The 25,819-nt window shown below is 38.9% G+C and overlaps 1 protein-coding gene across 21 annotated transcripts in view; it reads right to left on the bottom strand.

Moving 5' to 3' along the window:
• RBFOX1 (RNA binding protein, fox-1 homolog 1) overlaps nt 1–25,819 on the bottom strand; it is a 1,165,955-nt gene that overhangs the window by 389,209 nt on the left and 750,927 nt on the right. The window contains exon 1 of one of the 21 annotated variants that reach the window (XM_017808977.1): nt 5,865–5,870. The exons of the other annotated variants lie outside the window; for them this stretch is intronic. The gene's annotated coding sequence lies outside the window, so the exon portion shown is untranslated. Of the gene's footprint in view, nt 1–5,864; nt 5,871–25,819 lie in introns of those variants that run through there. 21 annotated transcript variants of the gene reach the window in all.

Here is a 25,819-nt window from a genome sequence, read left to right as displayed (position 1 = left end):
CTCCACGATAACAAGCTTGAAAATGCAGCTTCAAAATTGTATTTTATCTATACCTTTGGAAATAATTGCAATGGCAAATTGCACACAGCCCTTATGCATGGAAGTGCTGCTCCCAGCATCTCCAAAACACTCAGATGAGCTATGATGAGGTGGCCATTTAGAAGACAGACAGAAATCTTTTACTGCATACACATGAAAGACCTAAACATCATCTCCTTTTGCAATAAATATAACCTCTTTTCTTCTCCACACAGCTATACATATCTTCACTTTTCTGCCACACTTTAACCCAGACTGAAAGTCGTCAAGGACAAAGAGTTCCATCTACAAGTTTTCTCATACATATCTACAGCTCTATATAGAAGAGAGGTGGAGAGGGAGGCAGAGAGAGAGAGAAGCATCTCTTCTCCCTGCATATGCAGCTATTGTTTTCATTACAGCATAGTATAAACCAAATGATGGTGCTAAGGACTAAACTCAACATCACATAATAATGTACACGATCAATACAGTACCCACACACACAGTTCAAAAAGCACATTTCATCCCCATTTGCATGCAGGTAATGCTCACACTGGGGTGGTCCAGCCTGTGTTCAATATGCCACACATCAATACAATCAACACCTCCAGCAAGGTGTTATTTAACTCCCTGATTCTCATCCACTTCATTTCCCATGTTCGTAACAATTCTTTGCTGCTTTTACATCTGAGTTTGTAGAACCTCCTATACGAAATTTTGCAATGAGAAAAATGTGCAAAATTACACAAAATATTTTGAGCTGCATACTATTTCTTTTTTTCCTCCTTTTCCCTCCCAGAAATGCTACATTTCCATATGTCAGGAATAAAAGTAAAGCCAAAGCCTTGAGGTAAGTTCCACAACTGCAAGAGCACACACGTTACCAGAGAGGTGTTGGGTCAAGCTGTTCAACCTGAAACCCACTCCCTGTTTAGCCAATCCACTTTGATACCAAACAGTTCCTCTCACTCAAACAGGAACAAACAAGGTACCACACAGAAATAATTTGGAGCTCCACAAAGCTCTAATGTAGGTGGGCCCTTGGGGAGAAATGAGAACAGGAGAATTTAAAAGAGCAAGATGTTCTGTGTGGACATTCAGATTAATCACAATCTTGTCCAGTGGACTCAAGATCCAAACTAACTCATTATTTTTAAGCCAGGTAGCCTTAATGTGGCACATTTTCAAGCCTGGGATTAGGTGATGAGATGAAATGATTTTTAGTGGTATGATGTAAAAGCCATTCTAGTCTGCTAACTACCTGAAACACCGAGATCAATTCTGAGAGTAAAACATCAATTACCTCACTTACTGAGACAGGATAAGCAGCAATTAAAAGGGTAGGGAATGCTGCTCTGCATGACATTACTTGTCTAGTTTTTCAGTATATCATAGCAATTTTGTTTTGATTTCTAATTGTGTCTAGAGACGGGAATTCAGGCCTTTTCCCTCTCCATTACATATCTGGAGACAGGGTTGTCTCTTATTACTTGGATAAAAATTCCTGATATGCCTTGAACTGGCATGCAACATTAAAAATAAAAATTATTTTCCATTGTGAAAGGATACCTTTGCTTAAGAATTCTTACCTGGGCTCTGTTACACTATAATACCCACCATGACAAATAAGTCTAAATGATGGCATTTTATCGTTAATTATCACCCATCATTACATAAGGAAGTAAATCCTGCAAGAACTAAGCACCTCTAGTTAAAACACAGCCTTTGCCTTGCATCTGCTGCGTGGTATGAAGATCTCTGAACTTCAAAAGTTTAGGAAGGCCATGGGATTATCCTGGAAGCCTGGAAAAAACTAGGAAGTGCAGAACACAAAAGGGAACAGCTGCTGTTTCCTAACACCAAGCAGCACAGACAACCTGCTCACAGGTGGCAGACAGCAAGACCTTCACAGAGGTTCAGAGGCAGCACAAATCTTACTGAAGTGACCAAACAGGCAGCTCAAAAAGTATCACTGCACACCTACAGCTGGTTATAGACCCGGGGATGGAGACATTTCTTCCTCAGATTTGCCACATCAAAAGCAATCAAGTTCTGCCAAGTGTTCGGCTCAATAATGCCCCCACAGCTTTCTGTGAGCTCATCCCCCTCTCCTGCAGCTACTGAGGTACTGCTGGGGTTTTGTTTTTTAGGGAGCTGAGCCTTCCATGTGATCTGGACACCTCACCCAGACTCCCAGAACCCGCAGCTGCTGAGCACCTTTGCCAGTGGAGACACAACTTGCAGACATTCTGTGGCTCTCAAGCAACCACAAGGTAAAGCTCTTTTTCCAAAGCTTCATTTTTTAGTGTCATTAAAAAAAAAATCATTTTCATTCTACAACAAGACAAAAATCTGCCCTACAACACTGGAACTTTCCATAAAGTTGATTATTCTTTTCCCCCATTTTTTTCTTTTATTCCTTTTCCCCAGTCTCAGCTCTCACTGTACCCCCTGTGTGGTTGTGGATGAAGAGAAAGCCCTCTTGTGAAAAATGGGAAACCTCCTTCTAGAATCTGAGCTTGGCAACTGTGCACCAGTATGAGGGGTTACAGATGCAGACTGGCAGGAGAGCCACACTTCTCACTCAGTGCCTGCTTCCCATGCCAGTCAAGGGCAATAATTCCTTAAAATGACTACACAGCATTTTTTAAAAAGAAAGCCAGACTTAAAATACATCATGAAGATGTCTTGTTTTTTTTCCCCAAAGCCTTTCATTTGATTCCTGAAACACTCTAATTCATATGTGTACATTTAACAGCCTGGAGACTTGGGACTAATAACATTGCAAAGAAGGAAAAAAAAAACCCCAAACGACCACCTTTCACCTGTCCAAGTCAGATATATATCGATCATGAGAATTCTTTTTACCTGAGGGGAATAAAAAATACCTTGATCTTACAAAAACAACAATTTGCAAGCATCTATTAAACAGATTTTTTTTTTCATTTCCTGCATATTTTTTATAGTGGTTCTCAGTGCTGTTTGATTCCTAGAGCTGAATCTACTGAGTAAGCAGTACTTGATCATATTTTATAGTGTGTGTGTGTGGTTTGCATTCTAAGATTTGGGCCAACATTGATTTTATTTCCTCTCAGTATTTTATAGTTATTAGACTGCAACAAATTTTTCCCAAGTCAAGTCTGGATTTAAATATGGAAGCCAAGACAGAAAGCTACTGAAACTGTACTATGCCATAAATTTAGTATATTTGTGATTTTTTTCCCCATTATTTTTACTGTTACAGTTAGAGGAGAGGTAACTCTGCTTAGTTTATGCACCAATTCCTCTGGAAAACCAAGGGAGACTTTGCAAAACTGTGAACAGCCATTCACTGCTGGTGTAGTCTTGCCTTGCACCTTAGCAGCTGTTTTCTTTTGTCTTTAGACAGAGCAGTGTTGCCACCATCTGTCTTTAGGAAAAAAATAAAAACAAAAACACCAAGAAAGGAAGAAAAAAAAAAAAGGAAAGTATTTTTTTCAAAGCAAGTCAACAGCATAAGCAAAATGGGAGTGGAGGGTGGAACTCCAAGTCCATAGGCATTATAATAGAAAATGGATTGAGAGAAACACAAAATAAAGTAAGGAATGAGTTTGTCTGTATTTAAAATAGCTTTTTCTAACATTACCTAAATATTCCTTTCCACGAGAAATAAGACAAACTTGGCCTTTCACAGTGTGTGGGGAAGGAGGTCGGGTCACTGTTGTTTTTCTTTGATAGTTCTAAACTAATTATAAAAGAAATATGTCAATAATCGCTTCTTTCTGAGAAGAAAATAAGTTCACCAGCTATCTAGGTATTAAAAAAAAAAAAAATCTTACAGGTTTCATACATTCTTGTTGTACATGTCATGTTCCAGCTTCAGAAATGTGGAGTGCCTGAGGCCCACAGAACAGGAGAAGAACCATTCTTCATTACTAGGTTATATAAAATCTCTCTCTGATGTCTGGAATTATTTTCTAAAATAAAAAAAGAGTACTGCAGCCCATTTTCACTGCATTTTACTCCTTGTAATGCCCAATAACCATGTTTCAAACCCCATTTTTCTCTCTGCTGTTCAGAGGCAACGAGGAACACAGGAACAATGTATTGCCAGACATGCTGGAAATTCCCCTTCCTGCTGAGCTTTGGTTGTCAGCTCTTGCCAAGCTGCCAAACCTCACCTTCCATCAGGATAACACAGATTAAATCTTCCTAAAAGTAATAAATGTTTTCCCAAACGAACTGCTGGCATCCTGTCACTTCCAGCAAGAACTAAACCGATTTTATCCAGAATATCAAGTGCTGTGTTCTAGTGGAGCTGGAGTGAATTTAAGCCCAGCCCTAAGTGCTTGAAGCTTTGTGTTCTGTCCCTTAATGAGCACTCTCAGCTTGCACATTAAAAAGCAGTGCAGTCCATTCTCAGTGCATTTAGAGCATCCAGCCCTGCTGATGCACAAGCTGAACTAAATTCACATGTTAACTCACTTAGATGCTCCAGGAGCCCACATCTGGGGCATCTGACAAATGCCACGTGCATGACTTCAATTAATTGGAAAAAAGAACAGAGAACACTTAAAATATTAATGTATTATTGTTGACAAGCTTGACAAGATTTCCCAGTACTGACTGCACATATTTCAAAAAATTGATATTTTTCCCCTATGACTACCAGCAAAATATATTCATACATGTGTTGTAACACAGTACAATGATACACAAAACCTGTGGGAAAAAAGATATCCTAACCACCTAAATTCAGGTCTAAGGGCATCCCACAATAGGAAAAAACAGTACAGAAACCCCACAAATGAATACCAGAGTGTACTGAGCTTAAGACTCTGAGCCTTTTTCACCATGAGAGAAATTCTGCTGCTAAAGAGCATGAAAGTTGCACCACCAGTCAACAGTCCTTCCCAATGGTACCCAGCTGTACCTGTCACTTGGTCTCCACTGTAAAAGAAAGAAGCAGGTTGTCAGCAGAACTGAAGATCATTTTGATGACTTTTATTGTTCTGGAAATGTTAAAAAAAAAAAGTGCCAACCCGTTCTTTTCTTGCTTGCAAGAGTCTGTATTTAAGAGACAAATGTGGCAAATCACGAGAGGGGAAAAAAAAGAGGGAACATTCTGCTTTCCCTTTAATATCCAGATCATGTTAATTGATCCCAGTAGAGTCTCTCATTGCCAGACAATCACAATTAGCTCACGGATTTCTGTATTTGTATGATCTTGCCTCCGCTAATTACAGATGAAACAATACTTTGGGGGAGGCTAAAACTCCTCTCTCTTTTCCTGGGGAAAAGCATTAACACCTTTTCAAGCACTTGCCAGTCTGTAAGACCTTCCAGGGTCACCATCTGTGTTACAAGTTTTATTTCAAGAGCACAGCACAGAAATTACCCAAGGCAGTGATACCTTGCAAGGCAGAGGCAGCAACACCTTGTCAGTGCAGTTCCATGGAACAAGCAGATTCCCATGGAAGGCTCATTTTCCCAGCATAATTCTTCACCTCCCCAGTCCTGTTTGCTATGCACTAAGTTTTAGCTATATGAGAAAAATAAAAAAAACCTCCAAACAAACAAGCAAAACCCCCAAATGGTGCATGACACAGGCCTTGAGATACTTCAGAGTGAGGCACCACAAATAATCATGGAATCACAGAATGGGTTGGATTGGAAGGAACCTCAAAGATTCCACCCCCTGCCATGGGCAGGGACACCTCCCACTAGCCCAGGTTGCCCCAAGCCCCCTCCAACCTGGCCTTGGACACTTCCAGGGATGGGGCAGCCACAGCTTCTCTGGGCAACCTGTGCCAGGGCCTCCCCACCCTCACAGGGAAGAATTCCTTCCTAATACCTAAACTAACTCTGTCCTCTGTCAGTTTGGAACCATTCCCTCAGCCCTGTCACTATGCAGGAATATATACACACACCTATTAAATGATGTTAAGCTACTAACAGCCAAGTTAAGCATTTACATAAGTTCCTCTCTTTTGAATATACTGTGTTGGAACTTCACAGATGACTGCTGGCACCCAACAACTTATTTCAGAAAAAAAAAAAAAGCATTAAAAAAGCCCCACTGTAATCAGTTTGTTGGTTTGGGCTGATGCCTTTAGGCTCCCATTACCACTTCAGTTTTAACACAAAATTTCTTCATTTTCCATCATGTTGAGGTGCTTTGACTGTTTGCCTCAAATAGCTGCAGTAATCTCAAAGAGAGGAGGGAAAATATCTGAACTCTTTCACTTAGACTTTACAGAATTATTCATAGCAGCTTGCAAGTCTACTGGGATTACTCAAAACTTGAAAAGAAACTCAATATTTCTATTCTAATATTGCAAGTACAGCTCTCCAGCAATTATAAAACACACTGCTCAGTACTTTCTTTAACATAGGCTGGCTTGAAACTAATTGTTCTGGAAAGAAGTAAGTAGATCTCATTTACTGCTGGAACATAACTTGAATACAGTTTTCATGTATTAAAATTATTCCCTAGTGGCAAAGAGAAACGAACAAAGTCTCAGGGAAGGCAAGGGTTTGTTCCACAGCAATTAGCTACCACCACAGAGTCTGAACTCCCCTTTTCTTTTATTATTACTCTTATGATGGGAGGTGTAAAGCTAATTGTTAACACTTCATGCAATCAAAAACAGCCGTAGAAAATACACACTGTATCATGGGTTCCTCATAGAAACAGATGCTATTAAAATCTAGTATGGTGGGATTATATTCACAACCTGGTCACCTTTTCTAATTTTTTGGTTATACTGCAGTATTTTTAAAGGAAAAAAAAAAACCCAACAAAAAACAAACCAACCTGAAGAACATGAATTCTACTTTCTAATTCCAGAGAAACAAAAAGATACAGTCTTTGCTGTCAGCTCACTTAAGCAGCCTGAAAACCATTTCAGGGCTTATTGATCACTTTTTCATCTAGTTTTGAATTACATTTTTATATTGAAAACAAACACTTTGGAATATTTGGAAGCTTTAGGATAAAATATCTCCTCAATTCCACCCCTACATTCCTACTGGAACCGTGGGAGGAATCTTGTTTCTTTTGTTACTTCCTTCCCCACATGTGTAATCACCTTTGGAGAGGAGGAAGCAGAGCCCTGTACAAATACTCACAGGTCATTTCCCCACAACACTGAGAAAATTACACAAAGGAGATGGAAGATGTGAGCTGCAGCCTCAAAGTGTTGGCTTTCCTACACCAGGGCATTAAGCTGAGATGGTTGGACAATTACTGCTCACACATGCCCAGCTGGAGGCTCCAGAATCAAAGATGCTGACTGCTCCAGGACCAAAGATGCTTCAGCAAGACATGCAGAGCTCCTCATCTGTCATAGCAGTTGTTACCAGTTTGCTTAAATAATTGTCCCCAAGATTCTCTGCCTCAGCAACTTCTTTAAAGGAAAGAAGCACAGCAGGAGTAGCAAAGTTATTTTGTTCATGAAAAACCCTCCACATTTGCATGTAGGTTCTACTGAGGAGTGTCAGGAACTGTGTAGTGTCAAAACCTCAGTCCAACTCATGCACAAACATTTCTATGTGGAAAGTGATAAATTCCTACAGGTGACCAAAAATACCCATCCAGAACTGGAATTAAAGCAGTCAATGATTCCCAGAAGGCAAAGCAGAATGATCTACACATGGGTTTAGGTGCTTCCTCAGTGGTTAGGCAGTGATCCATTTCCCTTCCTGTGATTGTTCAAACCCACACATAAACAGTCCTTGGATTCTCTGAACACTGAGCAGCTCCAAGGCCTCCAAAATTTATCCTCCCTCCCAAAAATGATGGTTGAGAAACACTGTTGACAAGGGACAAGGTGGAATAAACAGCCACAGCTCCACTGTTGCTCTGAGTGATCCCATCCAAGCACAGCAGGAAAAACCAGCGCCCTGGATCATTCAGCCCCAGGGAGAGGAAGGAATTCAGGGTACATGTTCCTTAAGTTGGCACCACTGAGGGGCTCCTGCATGGTCCCTTCAGGCTTCTGGCACCCTCCACACAAAGCTGTGTCTTAAAAGGTCAAGCCAACTGCAAAGTTGGGTAAAAATGACAATAGGGATAAACTTCATGATAAAATTTAAGTATCAGTATTAAAGTAACAGTAGAAAAGTCTATACTTTAAAAAGAACTGAAAGACTTTTAGTCCTTAACATGACAAATGCTATGTTTTGGAAAGGATTTAGGTTGGGTTTATAATAAGTAGATGAACACTGATTCTTAACTTTAGCTGCTGGTCTGGTTGTACTTATATCACTACTTTCTAAAAATCTGTTCTTCCCCCAATCAACATGTAATGCTGAGCAGACTGAAATTAGTGACCAGAGGCAAACATCTACACAAGTTAACTAAATTTGAATTCTCCAAGGGTCTGTTAAGTATATTATTTTTCCCATCAGATCTTTAAGCCTGCACAAAATCAAACTGATTTGCAGCACAGGAAGCTGGTGGCTCACAATTCAGCATTACGGCCCTTTCTCCTCGTGGCCAAATCGGTTCATCAGCTGTTAAAATGCTCACAGTTAACTAAATATCTGGCCCACATCTTAATATTCATAGTTTGCTTTGATTAAAACACGCAGTTTCACATTAACTCAAGGACTACCTTTTAGAAGGTGGCCAAGTTGCAGTGTTTGAGTGCCACTTAACGCGGTGTTTAATCAGGAGAACCACTGCGGCGCTGGCCGATTAGGCTGCCTCGGCTGCTGCCTGCTCCATTTTTCCCCATAATTGCAGGATATACTTTATTGTGACAGGGGCCCGAGCAGTGGAATTCCAATATGCCATACATCAGGTTCTCCATTATTGGATTAGCTGGATGTGGCATCATTACCGCTGCACTTTCGTGCCTATCATTGATCGCGTCGTTCTTTCTATTCCACAATTAATGCAAGTCAGCTGGATTGATCAATCTTCTGATGAGTTTGAGCCACAGTCAATATATTCTTATGGCTCTGTGCTACTGATCTGTATGTTTTATAGCTCTGCCTAAGGATTTGTCATTCTGGCTACACATTTTCTTGGTGGGTTTTTTATTTATTTATTTTTATTTTTTTTTTTAGATACTTCTGCTCCCACCTTGCTGCCTAAACCACAAAGGGTTCATGAATTACTCATGTCACCTGAAAAAAAAAAAGAGGGGGCAAGAAAGTAACTGAATTCATCACTGGAAAGAATTTTCTTTAAAAAAATAAATAAATCACACTCTCAGCTTGGCTCAGTAACAACCAGTCTGAGTTTTGCACTTGAAAACCCCAAGCTTCCAAGGAATTGCAGAGATTTTATATGACTGCAGGTATTTTCATTCCTTGTTTAGACCTGACAGCACGTTCATGAAACGTGGAAATATGTTAATAACTTGATTGTTAATATTTTTCTAACACTGTGATACCTCATTTTGTAACCTTACTTTCCTTTCAGAAGGTAGATTGCAGGAAAATCTCTCTTCACAGTCAGAGGGAGAATGAAATGATGGGACATGAGAAGAAATAGTGATCATAATATTTGTTTAACACCAGTTTTCTGTTACCTTTTGTCACAAGCACTGCTATTCATTTTTGAAAATTTTCTCTACAGAGAATAACGTTGAGTTAAAGTCATTTTCTAATAAAACATGGCCTATACAAAAAGTACAATGCTGTACAACTTCTGAATATTATTTTTAAATAAGTGTGTTTGCCTACTACAGAATGTGCCCAGGTCCATGCTTGTATTTTTTAATGTCCATAAAAAACCCCATGTTTTGAAAAAAACCCACAACTATCCAGCAACAAACAAACAAAAAACCCACACCAAATCCAAACTGAAACTCAAAAGGAGCAATGGTTCACTGTTGTAGTTCCATTTCCATTAATCTACATTCCAGCCTGATCTCCATTATAAGAAGCCTCAATTAACAAAAGATGCCAAATTTAAATATAAGAAAAGGAACTGAAACTTGGACAAAGGGTAAAGAATGGTAATGAATACATTTAGATAAGAGTTTGGACTTTCTGGGCTGCTTTGCACATTACACACAATGCCCTCATTAAATGAAGAATAATTGCTGTTTTTCATCATTCTGTCTCATCTAGTTGCCAATGTCAGGACTGGTGACAATTACAAGGTATTAGCAATGACAGTTACACCTTGATTTTGTGACAGTGATACCACCTTTTTCCAACACCTTGTTTTGTCTGGAGGAATCTGAATTTGCAGATAAAACCCCCTTATGACTAAAATCATTACAATTTCTTCCAATTTGAAAAGCAAAACCACCTCTGAGCCATTTTTTTTGGGTAAGTCTTGAAAATACCACCAACACAAGAAAAAAAAAAAAAAACACCAAAAAACCCCCACTGACAGGTGGAAATGCTCTGCTAAATATAAAATGAGTTTTATTCAAAGCAAGTAATGTGTTCCCTTAACCATCCTGGCTTTGAAGAGAGCAGGCAGTTTAGATTATCCATACATAATTCAGTTCCACTGAAAGGGCTCTACCTAAACAATTTTCCATTACATTTCTAGCAAATTTGGAATAAAAAAAGACAGGGCTTGTGCCTTAAACTGGCATAATATAATACAACACTGAACTGTTACAGAGCTTTCAGAAGTACTTCTAAAAACAAGGAGCAATCCTTTCCCACTGGAGGTGCTTTGCCATCAGTCCCAATCAGACAAGGATCACTGGTGCAATCGCTGTTTTTCTCCTTTAAGAATAACATGAACTAAGAAACATGCCCAATAATTTGAAGTCTACTTAAGACTTGAATTAATTCATGAATCTATATTTAGGCTACCTACATATATGGCCTGGTTTTAGAAACGCAGAGCACAGCAAGTCTTAGCAAGTCACTATACCTAAAAGTGCTCACATCTCTCAAGAATCAGGCCATTATATTTAGATGCCTAATTATGGGTGCAAGACTTGAATAAACTCAGAATTTTAGCCTAGATAAGTGCACATGACATCACAGTGGTTTTGAAGTTGCTCTGAGATGTGACACACTGTGGCAGACAGCTCATATTCATGTTAAAGTGAAAAAAACACCTGATGATTATACACATATTACAATTCGATACACTGGGTGCTTATGGAGAAGAAAAGTCCCATTTTATTTCCATTAAAAAGGCTCCAGTATTTATAACTACAAAGAGAAACAAATCAACATTCTATTTAATCCTATTTACACTAAACACAGAAACTTTTCTGTTTCAGGAAAGTGAGCAATGAGATATCAAATCAAGACAACCCTAAAATCAAGTAATGATGATGATGTAAATAACTTTCAATATTTCAGATAACTTGGCTTTTATTTTACATTATACTGTGTTTCACAGGAAATTAGAGAATGATCCCAAATCTTGTAACTAAAAGATTAAAAATGACATTTTTAAATCTGAATAAAAATGAAGTATTTTGTTCTAACTAAAGGTTAGAACTATACAAAAGCTATACTATACAAAAACTCCCTTTTAAAACCAAAGTGCTTTCTCCAAGTTTATGAAATTAAGTGAATTAAGTGAATGCAAAACTATGTCTCTTTCTCTCTTGCTGTTTGTGTTTTTGTGGATCACTTATGCAAGTGTATTTACATGTATATTTTCAGGAATACAGCTGGAAAAAAAATCCCCACCCAAAATACTAAAATTTAGCTTTGCTATGATTTACCATCTTTGGTATGAACTTGTCCATTTTACTTCACTGCAGTAAAACAGGGAAGTTCATCAGGAATTTAGATGGATGTGAATTCAAAGTCAATTCCAAGAAAACACTGAATGGTTACACAAATGAAAATTCCATCCTCAATTACTATATCTCTAAAAAAACCCTAACAATAAACATTTTCTACAGCCATAAAACATCATTTTTGTTTTACAGTACAACAAATTAACCATATACTTTTGCTTTCAAATTTTTTATGGAAACCACAGAAAAAGAAGAGTGCAGGCAGGAGAATTTGCATTAGATAAAAAAGAAACAACCCTCCCAGGCCTAATTTGTGGGGTTTTCAGTCCTTGGAAGGCAAAATGCACAGTGAGAATGCACACACAGGCAGGCAGCGAGGCACACCCAGCTCAGACAACAGGAGACACACTCTCACCTTCTGTTTCTACCTCCTCAAATAAATGTTTATCACTTTTTCCAAGGAAATGACAAGTAATTTATGAGGTAATACACATAAATGCTCCAAGCACGAGAAAACACAGCTTTCAAATAATGCAAAGAAACTTATGTCTCTGAGGACTTGAAAGGTATTGCCAGGTTCTCTTGTGCAGAGGTATAGTATAAATACTATAAAATGCAGTAGAAAGCATTAAACAATCCATGCTTCCTGCTGAATTATAGATGTAATCAAAATGAGCAAATACACAACATTACTCTTCACCATGCTTGTCTTCCTAGAGAATTTAAGCTGAAGCTCCAGCTTTTGTGTTGCCTGGGTTTTATACCATCTCCATTGTTTACCTAAGAGATTCTGGGTTTCATAACATGCCACAGCACATCATAAAAAAGGTATAAACCTGGACATTTCTCTTGAAAGTCATATATCAAGTTTCTACCAACACCAGGAATAGATTTTGATTCCATCTTAAACATGTATTTCACTGCTCATGTTTCAACACCATTTTAAATATTTACTTAACATCTTTCTAAAGACAGAGTCCGTGTCATTAAATCAGAAAGCACAATTCTGTTATGGAAATCACAATCATTACAGCTTGACCTAAAACTGCTAATGTAGGCTTTTCTGTCGTCTGGTTTTGCAGCCAGAAAAGCAGTTTCCTGTGGCTCACTGATCCTGACAATACCCTTAGACCAATTCCCATGATTCCCTCATCACAGGCAGATATCATTTCAACAGATGTCAAGAACAGCTAAGTGCACTTAGGCCTATTTGTTAAATTCCTAGGGGGAGGTAGATTGGCGAAATTCATCCTGTAATTAAACCGCATATTTCTTTCGAGCTGCCTCTTCCCTCTTCCCCTTCATAATCCCTCTGCCTCGCATCAAATCATTTAGGCACTTATTGGCTACAATCAATACAATATGAGATACATTAATTTGGTCCCTGGGAGGTTTGCTGGGAATAGGCGGCGTTGCTCCGCCAGCATTCCGAAACGTTGCTGCGAGCTCGGCGTCCTCTTACAGCCAGCACGGGCAGATTTATGGCAATCCCACCCTGCGTGCCCACAGCTCTGGGCTGCAGCCAAACACACATAAATTGGATGGGAACGGGAAACACTCAATATATTGCCTAATGCACACAAATGCTGAATAGCCCGAGTTCCTGCAAAGAGCTGGAAGGCTTGGACAGAACTGGTACAATTAAGCTCAAGGCTTCCACGTGTTCAAATACTCCTGGTATTTGAAGGGGAGAGGGAAATTGGGACTGGAAAGAAACTTAATGATGGCTCTCACTGACAGATATGGGCTTCAAAGCAACATCTCTGAGGTAACTTGTCTAAAACTCCCTGACAGGAGTTTGGAGCCAGGTGGGGGTTGGTCTCTTCTCCCAGGAACCAGCAGGAGGACAAGAGGGCACAGCCTTGAGCTGCACCAGGGGAGGTTTAGGTTGGACATTGGGAAGAAGTTATTTCCAGAGAGAGTGATCAGACACTGGAAGGGGCTGCCCAGGGATGTGGTGGAGTCACTGTCCCTGGAGGTGTTTAAGAAGAGTGGACGTGGCACCAGTGCCATGGGCTGGGTGACAAGGTGGTGCTGGGTCGGAGGTTGGACTCCGTGACCTCAGAGGTCTTTTCCAACCTGGTTGATTCTGTGATCTTATATCTTATTTTTAACTTGCTCACCCTTCTCTTGCTGAGTTTGGTTGAACATGGCTGGGATTTGGTTTTGTCTTCAGCAAAGTGCAACAGGATGAAACCATCAATACTTTTTTTGTAGAAAGCTGATATAAAAAGAATTCTGGAATTGGCCTATATTTCATTTTTAAGGATATACTATTGCATGATACATTTATAAGCAAATATATAAACCAAGTCCTTAACATGCTACTGTGAAACTGAGGACTTAGAAGTGCCAACAAGGAACCATATTAAATGCTTCATAAATCCCAAGCATGTAACACACTGGGAAGCCATCAATATGAACACCAAGCAATATGTCATTTGCAATGAAAATTATATTTGTAACAGCAGTGATGACTAAAATTGGTACACACACAGATTACTAATGTGGTAGGCTAGCTTGGGAAGTGAGAAAAAGAAAAGGAACGTCCAAGACTTAATTGGATTATTTTTCCTGCAACTACAAAACCACAATCTATCAGACAAACAAAAATTTCACGTGCTATTATATGTATTTAATTTATAAAGAGTGAACTAATAGAAAGTCTTTTTGTCCATTTAATGATGAACATAATTTATAACTTTCAGATTAGAAATACTCATTTAAATGATGTTGCATTGCCTATTTGAGCTTGTTTCCTGTGACAGCAGGAGGAGAACCACTGTCTTGGGGTGTGGTTACAGTTTGTGCCCGTGGGCAGCTGCAGCCAGAGAATGAAGCTGTGTAAAGCCCAAACAGACTTGGCAGCACAGAGGTTTCAGCAACCTCTGCCATGGCCCTGCCTGGGTGTTCTCCTTAATTGAAATTCCCTAAGATTTACTTCATACATTTCACTCCTACTCCTACTGTACTGGCATCGTTTCATGTATTTAAGGTTTCAAAGGACCACTCCCTTTACTTCTATTTTACGTATTTTTTTTTTGTTTGTTTAGGGGTGAGAGATATTTCTTTATTATCTAAAATGAGTAGGAAAAACAATGGCTCTTCACGGGTTCTCAGGGGACCCATAATATATTATGATTAAAACAGTCACAATGCATACAAGAATGTTTTCAACTGCAGAAAAAAAAATAAAGTTATAGGTAGCAAGAGGTCATCCTTTTGTACTGCACTGAAGCTGGTAAAATCTAGGAGAAAAATAACACTTCAAGTGTTTTAAGGGATTTGCATTCTTTTACAACACATTTTTTCTCTTTCAACTTTCTAGTTGAAATTGGTAACATCTGTTACAGTCTCAACACAAAAAAAAAATGGAGGAAACATAACCATTCATTTTCTAACCAATAACCCTTCAAGTTTACAAGGTTAACTGGAGTGGACTCTCGTCTTTCTAATTGGAGCAGAAAGCCCAAACCATTGCCATTTATACTGGTGACTGTTTCACTAACTTAAAGCCATTTCCCAGAAATTCACTGTGGGCTTTGTACCTTTTCCTTTTCAGGAAATGTTTTTATCTTTCAGCTCCACAACCTCATAAAAGGATCTCTTGACTCCCCTTGTGCCTGCACTTGCCCAGGGTACAACCTGCAGCTCCTGATAATCCCAACTGAACCTCACTGGTCTTGTCTTTTTATTTTTGAGGAATGGGAGGAGTTTGGAAGGAATAATCTACTCCTCATTCACCTCTTATAAGCAAAGAATTTCACAGATATTACTCTCATAAATGCCTTCTACTGTCCCATGGGATTGGGAAGGAGTTTGGATTGGGTTCAGATAAATGAGTGTTCAGAGCAATAGCAAGTAAAACTTGTGCTGCACTGCTCTGGCCTTCTCCCACTTATGGGGGGAAAGTATCATCCTTCTATTTAGGGGACCAATTTGTTACTCCCTGGGTGAACTTCTAAAAAATTTGACCTGGGGACTTGCATTTCTTTCAAAACTCATTGAGAGTTGCCTCAAAGCAGACTAATTCCCTCATTCAGAGGGCCTGGATAAGTCTTTGCTGACATGGATACAGCCTGTACACTCCACATCAATATACAAGCAGATGTCTAATTTCTCAAAAATTTTAGGAAAGGAAAAAAAGAAAAAAAAAACCACCTCATACCGACAAAAAAACCCTGTTGAAAAAAGGAATACAGTGCACACTTTCAATATAAAAATATACTGCCTTCACCTCACACCCCTGAGAGCTACAATTAAGCATTCTAGAAATTAAGAAATTACTAGGAAAAATATGTTATCATCCAGGCAAATACTTTTATTATACTTTAATTCATTAGAAATATTTCTAAACTCTCCCCGGGGAAAGAGCACAGTTTAAAATTGCTTACATCTTTCTTAAAAGCTGAAGTAAGCTTTCCTGTTTCATCTTTTATAATCTCATTTTTAAACTGCAAAAACTGCTGACTTGGTCCTGCAAACAGATAATTATTCCAAATATCTTTTTTTTTTTTTTGTATTTTATTTTTGTATGTATGCCTAATTATATCTACCTTTTTACATTTTACTTCTGGATGTCACGAAGATTTGCAAACAGAAAAAATTCTAACACAAAAAAAGCCACGCTGGGTACAGTTGCTTAATGAAGATAATTAGGTTACCACTAATTCCTAGAGCTGTCACTGGAGGCTGGGCAGGTAAATGACAAAGGCAGGTACCTTCAGATCAAAAATAATTAGTGTGAGTCTTTTAATACTACTTTGAGGACAACAGCTCCATTCCATCTGCCTTTTTTTTTGTCTTGTTTTCCTCAGGTAGCCATTCCATAATTACTGGAGGACAGGCTGAGATAACTCTTCCATTTAAAGGAAACGTCTGTTTTCCCATTTCTACTCCCTGAACTGTTCCTAATTTTAGATTTCCCCATTTGTGGGAGGGCAGAGGAACAAGCATTCCCCTCAATGCTCTCCCAGTCTCCAGTACTTTGTGGTTTAGAAACTTCTTAGTTTATTATTTCCTGATGGATTTCTTTCCCATTAATTCTTGAGTCTTCCCTTGAACTCAAGTAACATTTAGCATTTGTAAGATCTACATATGGCATTTGTAAGGTGTTTATTGCAGTGTTTTACACTAAGAATATCTACAACATACAAACAAGGGAACTAACCAAAATCCTATGGATAGTAGGAATTCTAAGAGACCTCCTTTATGAGTGTTTTACTTTTTATATTGTTACTGCTGGTGTGAACATTGCTTACTATGAATGAGGACACTTATTCCCTAAAAACTGCCCTAGAACTACATGAAAAAAACAAAAATTAGTTGTAACACATCGAGGACCTCCAGCAATTATCAACTTGAAGCCACTATTATGCACAAATAACTGTTCCAGCAGGAAAGTATAGAGGGAAGGAAAGAAATTTTGTGTCAAACTAAGACAGATGGTTGTTAAATTTAATAGTTAGAATATAAGTGAATAATACAAAAAATATAGTAAAACACTGAAGTGAAACCAGGTAAAAATAGACAAAGTATTGAGAAATACAAGAGTTCTCTGAAAACTTTTTTTTTATTTCAATTCAATTACTTTCTCTTCCAACTATAATCAGGTATAACAACAACTTGGCTCTTTACAATAATTACATCCTAACTGTGTGATTGGAACAGCCTGAAGGCTCAGATTTGGTAGCACCTACAGATTAGGTTATTTTATAAGTATTATTAAAAGCATATGGAGGAAAACTAGGAGAATAAGATTTGCATTATAAAAAAGAACACTGCTTTAGAACACCTCATTAGGAAAATAAATATTATTTTCTTTAAAAGAAGAAAGGATGAAGCTACAAAATTTATATTTTAGACTACTAAAGGCAACAGGTTTTGTGCTACTGTTTTTATTCTAACCTTACATTCCATTAGAGAAGTGGAGAATACACTGTCTATTTACAGTCTTTTTGTGAAAACTATTCAGGCCTTTTTTGTTGCTTCTAGACACTTTTTTGTTTGTTTGTTTTCTAGAAACCTTGGCTGTTAAATAGTAAGCCATTCTCAGCCTTACTTATAAGGCTGCCTTGTATATAAAGCTATTTTCCCCCTGTATAACCCTAAAGAATACATCAACTTTATATTTGGCAAAGCCGGAAATCCACCTTAATTTCAAAATTCATTATTTAATACTCTGAAGCTGCCTATTTATTTTGCATATTTAGGCAAAGCTTTCTTCCACTAAGTAGACATTTCCCTCCTCGTTAATGCAGCCCCTGTCCCCACTGCAAAGGCAGCACAGGACAGACACACAGACCGGTTCTGAGCTCTCTTGTAGCCCCTGCAGTGCAAAGCTTCTCCCAGAGACAGTCATTGGGGTTTGTCAGTCAGGGTTTGGTGCCCAGGCAGTTTGTCCAGCTTAAAACAGGGCATTCCTCTTTCGTAATTTCAAGGGAGTCATTTACTTCCTTAAAATACTGAAGTTCTCTGCTATTTCACACAAGATTTTTCCCTCTTACCACTTTCTGACACAAGTTTCCTTCCTTTGTACTCCTCCATAACCACTCACTCTTCTCCCCTCTGGTTCTCTGGCATTTCTGTGTACAGTGAACTCTTCAAACTTCTGAATGCAGTGTTTACAATCACATCCCTGTGACAGCTCCCAGTCTGTTCTCCTCTGTAATCCATCTATCTAAGGAAATGTATTTGGCAAAGCCTTCTAAGGAATGTTTTGTAAGCCAAGGCTAAAAGCTGGTTTTTCATCTTCATGCTCACCTCATCTGTAAACCACTTTCTGTACTGTCAGCCAGACAGCTGATCATAATTCCTCAGGGAATTGCCCTCTCTCATTATCCATGTCAGCTTCTTGTCTGCCATCAGCTTTTTTTGGATACTCTAAGAGGTGCCTGTCCTTGCTTTCCCGCTCTTTTCCCTGCACATCTTATCTCTGGCCATTTATCACCTACCAAGAGGTTTTCATAGGACTCCTGGGATCAGCTCTCTAATGGAGATATTTGAACTAAATCTTAACTTGTCTTTGTATCTCCTCATGGATACCTAACAACTGCTTCAAGTTCAAAACAAAACTTTATTTTTCTGCTCATCAGTTCCAGGCCCTCCTTTTTTAACTTCCCATGGATTTATCATCTTGAACTCATGGAAAAACTTCCAGATTTTTAATATGTAACATTTCTAAGATCTAGCATTTCATATCCATCTGAGAACTTAAACCCTCACCCAACACTTCAATCCAGCACTTTACAATTAACATTTTCTTCCACCTTGGCTCTACTCACACCCTTTCAGATTACTGCTGCAAGCACAATTTCATGAAACTGTTTTGCACCTCAAAACAACCCTTTCTTAATTCTAACACTTCCAGATATATGCTTTTTTGTTCTGCTGCCCTTTACATTTGCTGAGCTGTCCCATTTTTCCCCTCCCCACTCACTCTTTGCTTCACTTTGCTGTGGTGGCTCCCCAGCCCTGTTAAACTGGTGCCCTGAATTGGTGTTAGGTGGTGTGATGATTTACTATTTCCTTGTATTACCTTCTTCCAAAATTAATTTGGACAATGGCCATACTTTAATTTTGGACTTTACAGCATGTAAAAAGGTCTTGAACACATGGCTGGATATCTTTGGCTTTATGGTCATATGGGTAAGCAAAGACCAGTAACAATAAACCACCAAATGATCCAAGGAGCACACACTCAAAAGTTACACACCTAAATTTTAAACTAATTAATATTCATTAAGCTATTATTCAGTATTTGTACAGGTGGTAAACTACAGCATTCCTTATTCCTTTCAAAGTGATATGATGAGGATCACTAAAGTTAAGTGAAAGTTTATTGCACAGCCAAAGAGATTCCTTGTAAACCTTTTTTTTTTACGTATAGAAAACAATGCATGATTCTGCACTTCATCATGTATTTGTCTCTTCTCCACCCCTTCCTGACATTTGCACCTTTTCTCTTCTCCCTTCTTATTTTCTATCCTTAAACTCTTGAAAGGATTTAGGCTCCTCTCTCCATAGCTGAAAACCTGACACCAATCAATTTGCTTGCAATGCTGGGATTTTTTGGGAATGTGGGGAAAAGGTGATGCATTCTAAAAGCTTTCAATGTTACATTCAGGATCATTTGTATCATTTTGTTGCCATGCTGACTCTTATCCTTTCTGTAATGTATTGTTTTGTCAGCTTCTAAATTACTGATTTTAATCCATCATACCATGCAGGCCCACAATCAATCGAAAGGTACAGGAGAAATGGCTCTTAATCACTATTAGTTCTTTGTTCAAAAGGACTCTGCTTTAACTTTTGATCTATGAACTTCAGACAATGCAAAATCTATTTGTTTGAGTTTAATCTTCATCAGTGCTTTGCCTGGTAATTAGGCAAACAGGATGACAGCGTTACCAAGTTATGATGTTTCCCACAAAAGGGAGTAAAATCACCTCACTCAGGAGGAGGTCATGGAGAGAGATTATCAATATCCAAATCACACTCAGAGAGATTTTGATGTGTTTCCATGTCTGAGCCCAAGGGCTGGACAGATCCACCCTGTATTTATATATATTTCTCACTAGAGAAATTCCAGTGCCAATCCAGACTGGGGAGCAGGATGAGGCCTTTGGTGCTGTGTTCATTGGGCTGCCCTGAGCATCTGCCTGTGAGCTGTGTGGCTGAATGGACATATATACATGTACAGTCATGTATATATGTATATATATATACTGGCTGATTGTATATATATATATATATATATATATATATGCATCTTCAGCCTCACCTCTGGTCGGACCTGGGGATATGGCCTAAGTTGGCTCTGCCATAATAGAATTTCCTTTAACATTTCATACTGTGTTATTTTAGAACACAAAATAATATAATAAATACAAATATGTCCAAAACATACATAGAATACATAAGGCATCCTACTTTTACTCCCAAGACAAATAGCTTTACCTAAAAAAAAGAAAAAAAAAAACAACAGAAAACTGCTTTTCATTATTGTCATGTCTCCTGGTTGAGCTGCTGAGGAACTTCTACCTTGTGGAGATAACAATGCATCAAATGACTCTCTGTATTTACCAGCATTACCCATTATCCTTAAGAGAAACTATGGAAGTGTATGAGCAAATAGTGTGGACTAATAGGTTCAGTAACGAGGGACAGGGCTGTCCAACCAAGTGGAGCAGTGATCCAGCTGTGGACAAACCCGGCTGTATTTTGCTGCTGGGATTTTTCTTGGCTGACGTGTCTGTCCCAGTTCTCAGACACACAAAGCCATTCGACCCCAATTTGTGACAAAGGCCTGTCAGCCAGGCCCCGATTCACCTGAGCACCACCAGGATCACGAGGAAAGCCAGTCTGTGTGGGCAGTGGTGCAATCACAAACCCGTGATGAAAAGGAGTTTGATTGTGTTGGTTTGATTTTACATGACTTCATTGCTAAACCTACACCTTCCTCATTTTAAGTGAGATCTGTGGCCTTCCTGGCTTTAGGCACTTTGTTAGTTTTATTTAGGCTAGGACACATGGGTTAAAGAGTTTATATCTGATCTATTACCTTTGAAAATTAACAATAGCACAGGGAATCTCTCCCTGGAGCTGATGTTCAGTTTATGACAAAGGCTGGTTTGCTCCGAGTTCTTCCACAACAACAAAACTTTGTTAGGAAAACTTAAGCTTTGGGGGCAAAATGGAACCCTAATAAAGTCAGTGGCAGTTTCTGTTGTTAACCAAGGCACACCAACACCATTATGTTCCAGGATTTCGTGGTTCATGGAGCCACTGAGAGCTGCCTCCTGCTGCACACTTCACTTTAATGACAGCCCTTCCCTACAATGTCTTTGGGAACATAAACTCACTTTATGGCTAACAAAGGGAGGATTTTTTAAAACATGACTGTGTTCTTGTAAAATTGCACTAGTATCAGATAGTCATGAAAATGTAATTTTAAAGGTGTACCACCACTTTAAATTCTTTTCTGTCACCGTGTACTACTTGATTATGTTTCATATCTTAAGCTATAACAAGTAGAAGTGCTTGAAAACAGGGTTAAACACCTGCTGGATGCAACTTTATAGCATTAGCCCTGATTATAAACATAAAGGTAACTGATGCATTGTAATAGAATCTTCTTATGACCCAGGCTAAGACTGTAAAATGTAAAGCTTCATACTGTGCTCACCGTGTTCAGTTAAAAGCAGAAAAAACAGTGTTGCATTTTCCCCATCCTCAGCAGAACTGCCATCCTCTCTCACAGGGTTTTCTAATCCTTTCTGGCACCTGAGGCACCTGAACAGTTGGTGGGAAGAAGTGAAACTGTGACGAAGTGAGTCTCATTTCAGATTTACACTCCAGTCGCTCACAAAACCTGCCAATTCACTTCATGGCATGTACTGTGAAAATTCATTATTTAATATGAGCCTAAAAAAAAAAACCCTGTTGGTGCAGTACAGTAACTTGACTTTGAATTATAAAAGAACGAGTAACACAGTATGTGGTGTCTTTAAGTTTGCAGTGAGATAGCCCAGCATATACTTAAAATGTCCTTTGTATGTTCCAATCAAGCACAACATTTGTTCAGCCAACCAGCTACTCTATTTCAATATTTTTCTGTGTATTTTTTATGTATTACATATATTTCTATATATACATAACAAATCTATGTACTCATGTATGTGTTAGGTGATAAAAAAAAATGGGTACAACAATAAATGACTAGTCTTAGATTAGAAAAGATTTTGATTCCAAATATTGTCATTTGGGAAAAAAAAAAACCACCAGTATTTTAACCCACCAGTTCTGAGATAATGGAAATCATAACTACTGGAACCAGGTTAACTCACTAAATACCCTTGTTATTTTAGGAAAAAAAAACTCTGTAGTGTCTGACTCCGTAATTGCAACTGTGTCAGGTGATGCTGATGCAAACAGAGACACTCATTTCTGGCTATCCTCCCCAGCTTGGCTTGACCAGCCTGTGCTCTAAAAAAATGCAATTTCTCCATCTTTAAGACCTGTCACACACTAAGACAACAACTGAGAAAACACTGACTTAAAGAAAACAAACATATCAGGATGTCTCCAGGTCTGTGTCCCGGTTCTGCCCAGCTCTGCTGGCTCCTGCTGCACAATCAGACCTGCAGCATCCCTGTGCCTCTGGAAAGCACAAGAGGCGAGCAGGAGCTGGGCCGTTCATCTTGGCCAGAGCAGTGGGCTTGGACCACCCCCAAACCCACACCTTGATTTGCTGCTGCTCCTCCCAAAGCACCTGGGCAGGCTGCCCTCCCAGCCCGTTTCTGCCTCACACAACATCCAAGCTGCAGGATAATTGTGCAGTTTGCAAAACGCCAAATAGCATCGGTTATGCAGTGAGATGACTTGACTAATGACTGCATTTACAGCTGATGACTGTCTTAAAGTGGCACCCTGATTTTTTTTATTATATCTTTATGTTACAAGCATTTACAATTAAAAATTTTGCAATTATTTATCCTAACAAAATTAAACCACGCAAAATAAACCTCGGACGGGCTGTAAGTTTTTCTTTCCCCCCTTTATGTCTAATTCATTCTCTTTAATTCCTTACTTTTTATAGCAGCAGTTTGACATAATAAACCATAGTTTGTAAAAACCATTAAGAGTAAGCTTTCTAGTTGCAATCCTATTAAGTTACCTCATCAAGTGATGTGCTGTAATGTTTTCACATCAACTCTTTTCAGCTTTTCATTGCAGCATTCATAAATGGCTCAGATTCCTAAAGCCTAAAAGTGTTTTGTTGAAATTATGAGCAAAAAAATTTTAATGAAGCATAGAAAGACACAAGCAATGTAAAAACTCTAGTTCAATTACAAAAGTGCTTTTGAAAAATCAGTTAATACCAGCAATATTGTAACAGCATTAATTAAAAGAAGGGTTGGGGTTCCTCACACAGTGCAGAGGAACAAGTTTACAGTCAAGTGAGATTATTCTCACAGCTCAGAGTGAGGATGTCAAATCTCAGTTTTGTCAGCTCATTTTGTTAAGGTAAATTAACATTCCATCCCTTGGCATCTGCACTGTGATATTGTGATACCTCCTCCACGTTCCCTCTGAGCAGGGAGGGCTCAGTGGATCATTTCCACAAGCTCAAACCCAACACACTTCATTATGTTCCTCACAGTTATCACATGCTTTTAAGTTTCAAATAACTCTAAAATGCTGAGAAGAAACATTCACCCAAAAGCTGAATGCAAGATAAGACACAATTCATGAGACATCAGGCAACATCTTATTTTTTCTTAAAACAACCCGTGTGGTTAATAGTCATATAGCTACTGTACTTCCTACTGAGTCAGGATCAAGTCTGTTCCACAAAATATGTTTGGCTTATTGAATTATGACATTTCTAATTACTGTGAGGATGAAATGATTAATAAAAACTGAATGGGAAATTTTTCTTTTCTAACCATCCTCTCAGAAATCACTCTGCAATATCCTTTCAGCATTTCATAATTTTCGACCATATTGCACACTAGCCTTTAATCTACTAATATTTCTCTTTCAATATGTTTCAGGACATACATTTTTCCATTTTCCTTCTGCATGGCAAGTATCCAATGCTTTTGATTCGTAATAAATGAAGCCACAGCACTAACTTCTTGGACATGTTATTTTTCCACAAAGCCCTATGCTTCCTTTTACTCCTCTATCAACTTTGAAATAATTTATCCTTGCAGGTTTATCTTTCTCTCTTCATCATAATCAGGCTGGTAAGTTGAAGCAATCCAATTGCCAGAATTCTTTGCCAGGTAAAGATAACGAGTCTGAAAAGCTGTAAAGTGCAAGACCAATGTTTTTTTGCTCCTCTAACCAAATGCAAGTTTTACACTTCAAACCCCAAAGAACTATTAAAGTACTATTAAAGCACCATTAGACTTCCCAAGAAGGGAGAAGTGCAGGGAAGACCTGCAAATGACTGTCATAATCCCAAAAACTTCCTCATAATCCAAGGAGAATCAGGGCCAGGATAAAGAGCCCTCACTGCAGTTCATACCACACTGACACAGTTCCACACAAACAGTTCAAACAAATCTTAGACTAGTCTGTTACTTTCAATTACCTTTCCTGATTTAATAAATCATGGCTGTACCCTGCTCAGAATCAAAAACAGGGACAGAAGGAAAGAGGAGTTTGCAAGGGAACTCGTGTCCTGTTCCTATTTCCATTTGCAGCTGTATCTGTTGAAAAATTCTCCTTGTCACCCTTCCAAGAGTGAGGGCTGACCTTTCATTTGTGAATAAGGCAACTTCCTTTCCCCCCTCCTCCCCCTCCATTTTAATCTATTTATGGTTTATGTCTTCTATTACATTCTTATGGAAGAGTGGTTTAGTCATAACTCCACTAGTCAAACTCTGGAGACTTGAGTTCCACTGGCAACCTTCAACAAGTCACTCACTTCAACAAGTCACTCATTAATGAAAATGCAAATCAGAGACAGCCTTAAACTAAAAGTGCTCATACAAGGGAGCACTGAACAGGAAACAATCCCTCTGCCTTAAAGAAATGGGACAAAGAAAAATATAATAAAACTATCCAGTGACTGGAGAGAGCAAGAACACAATGTCTAAGTCACTTTTTCCTCACATCATATGTTGAAGAATATGCTCTGCTCACTGCCCAGCTCTGAATTGTCTCCAGTGGGCCAACATTTCTTGAGCACAGCACCCAGCCTGGACATGGATCTGTAGAACAGCTTTATCTTTGCTCAAGGTGTCTTGGCCAAAGCTACCACAGCTTCTTTTTTGCACAATCAAAGATCACCTAGAGAATTGTACAGAAGCTTCTTCTTATCAAGTCCACAGGTGCCAGTTTTAATTCAGGTTTCACTAATCCAGGACTGACAAGGGGGCAGCATTGGCTCAATCTTCACAAACAGCCTGGTAATTGCTCTCATTTCACTGCATCTGTCTTGCAGTGAGTCAGCTCTGCAGCAGAGCTGGCTGAGGCCAACACTTGCCTTTACACAGTCTGATCCCAACACTGTGATTCTGGTGGAGTGATCCCTGTGCACCAAGGCACTGGGGAGCCAGGGAACAGTTCACCTGAGCAGCCTGGGCTGGGCTGGGCTGTGATGCACAGTCCCCAGGCTGCAGGAC

Source organism: Lepidothrix coronata, unplaced genomic scaffold (assembly GCF_001604755.1).
Source record: "Lepidothrix coronata isolate B3197 unplaced genomic scaffold, Lepidothrix_coronata-1.0 Scaffold24, whole genome shotgun sequence".
In the NCBI taxonomy this organism is placed as follows: domain Eukaryota; kingdom Metazoa; phylum Chordata; class Aves; order Passeriformes; family Pipridae; genus Lepidothrix; species Lepidothrix coronata.
Note: the sequence above shows the minus strand (reverse complement) of the source record. Positions and strands in the feature narration are given on the sequence as shown.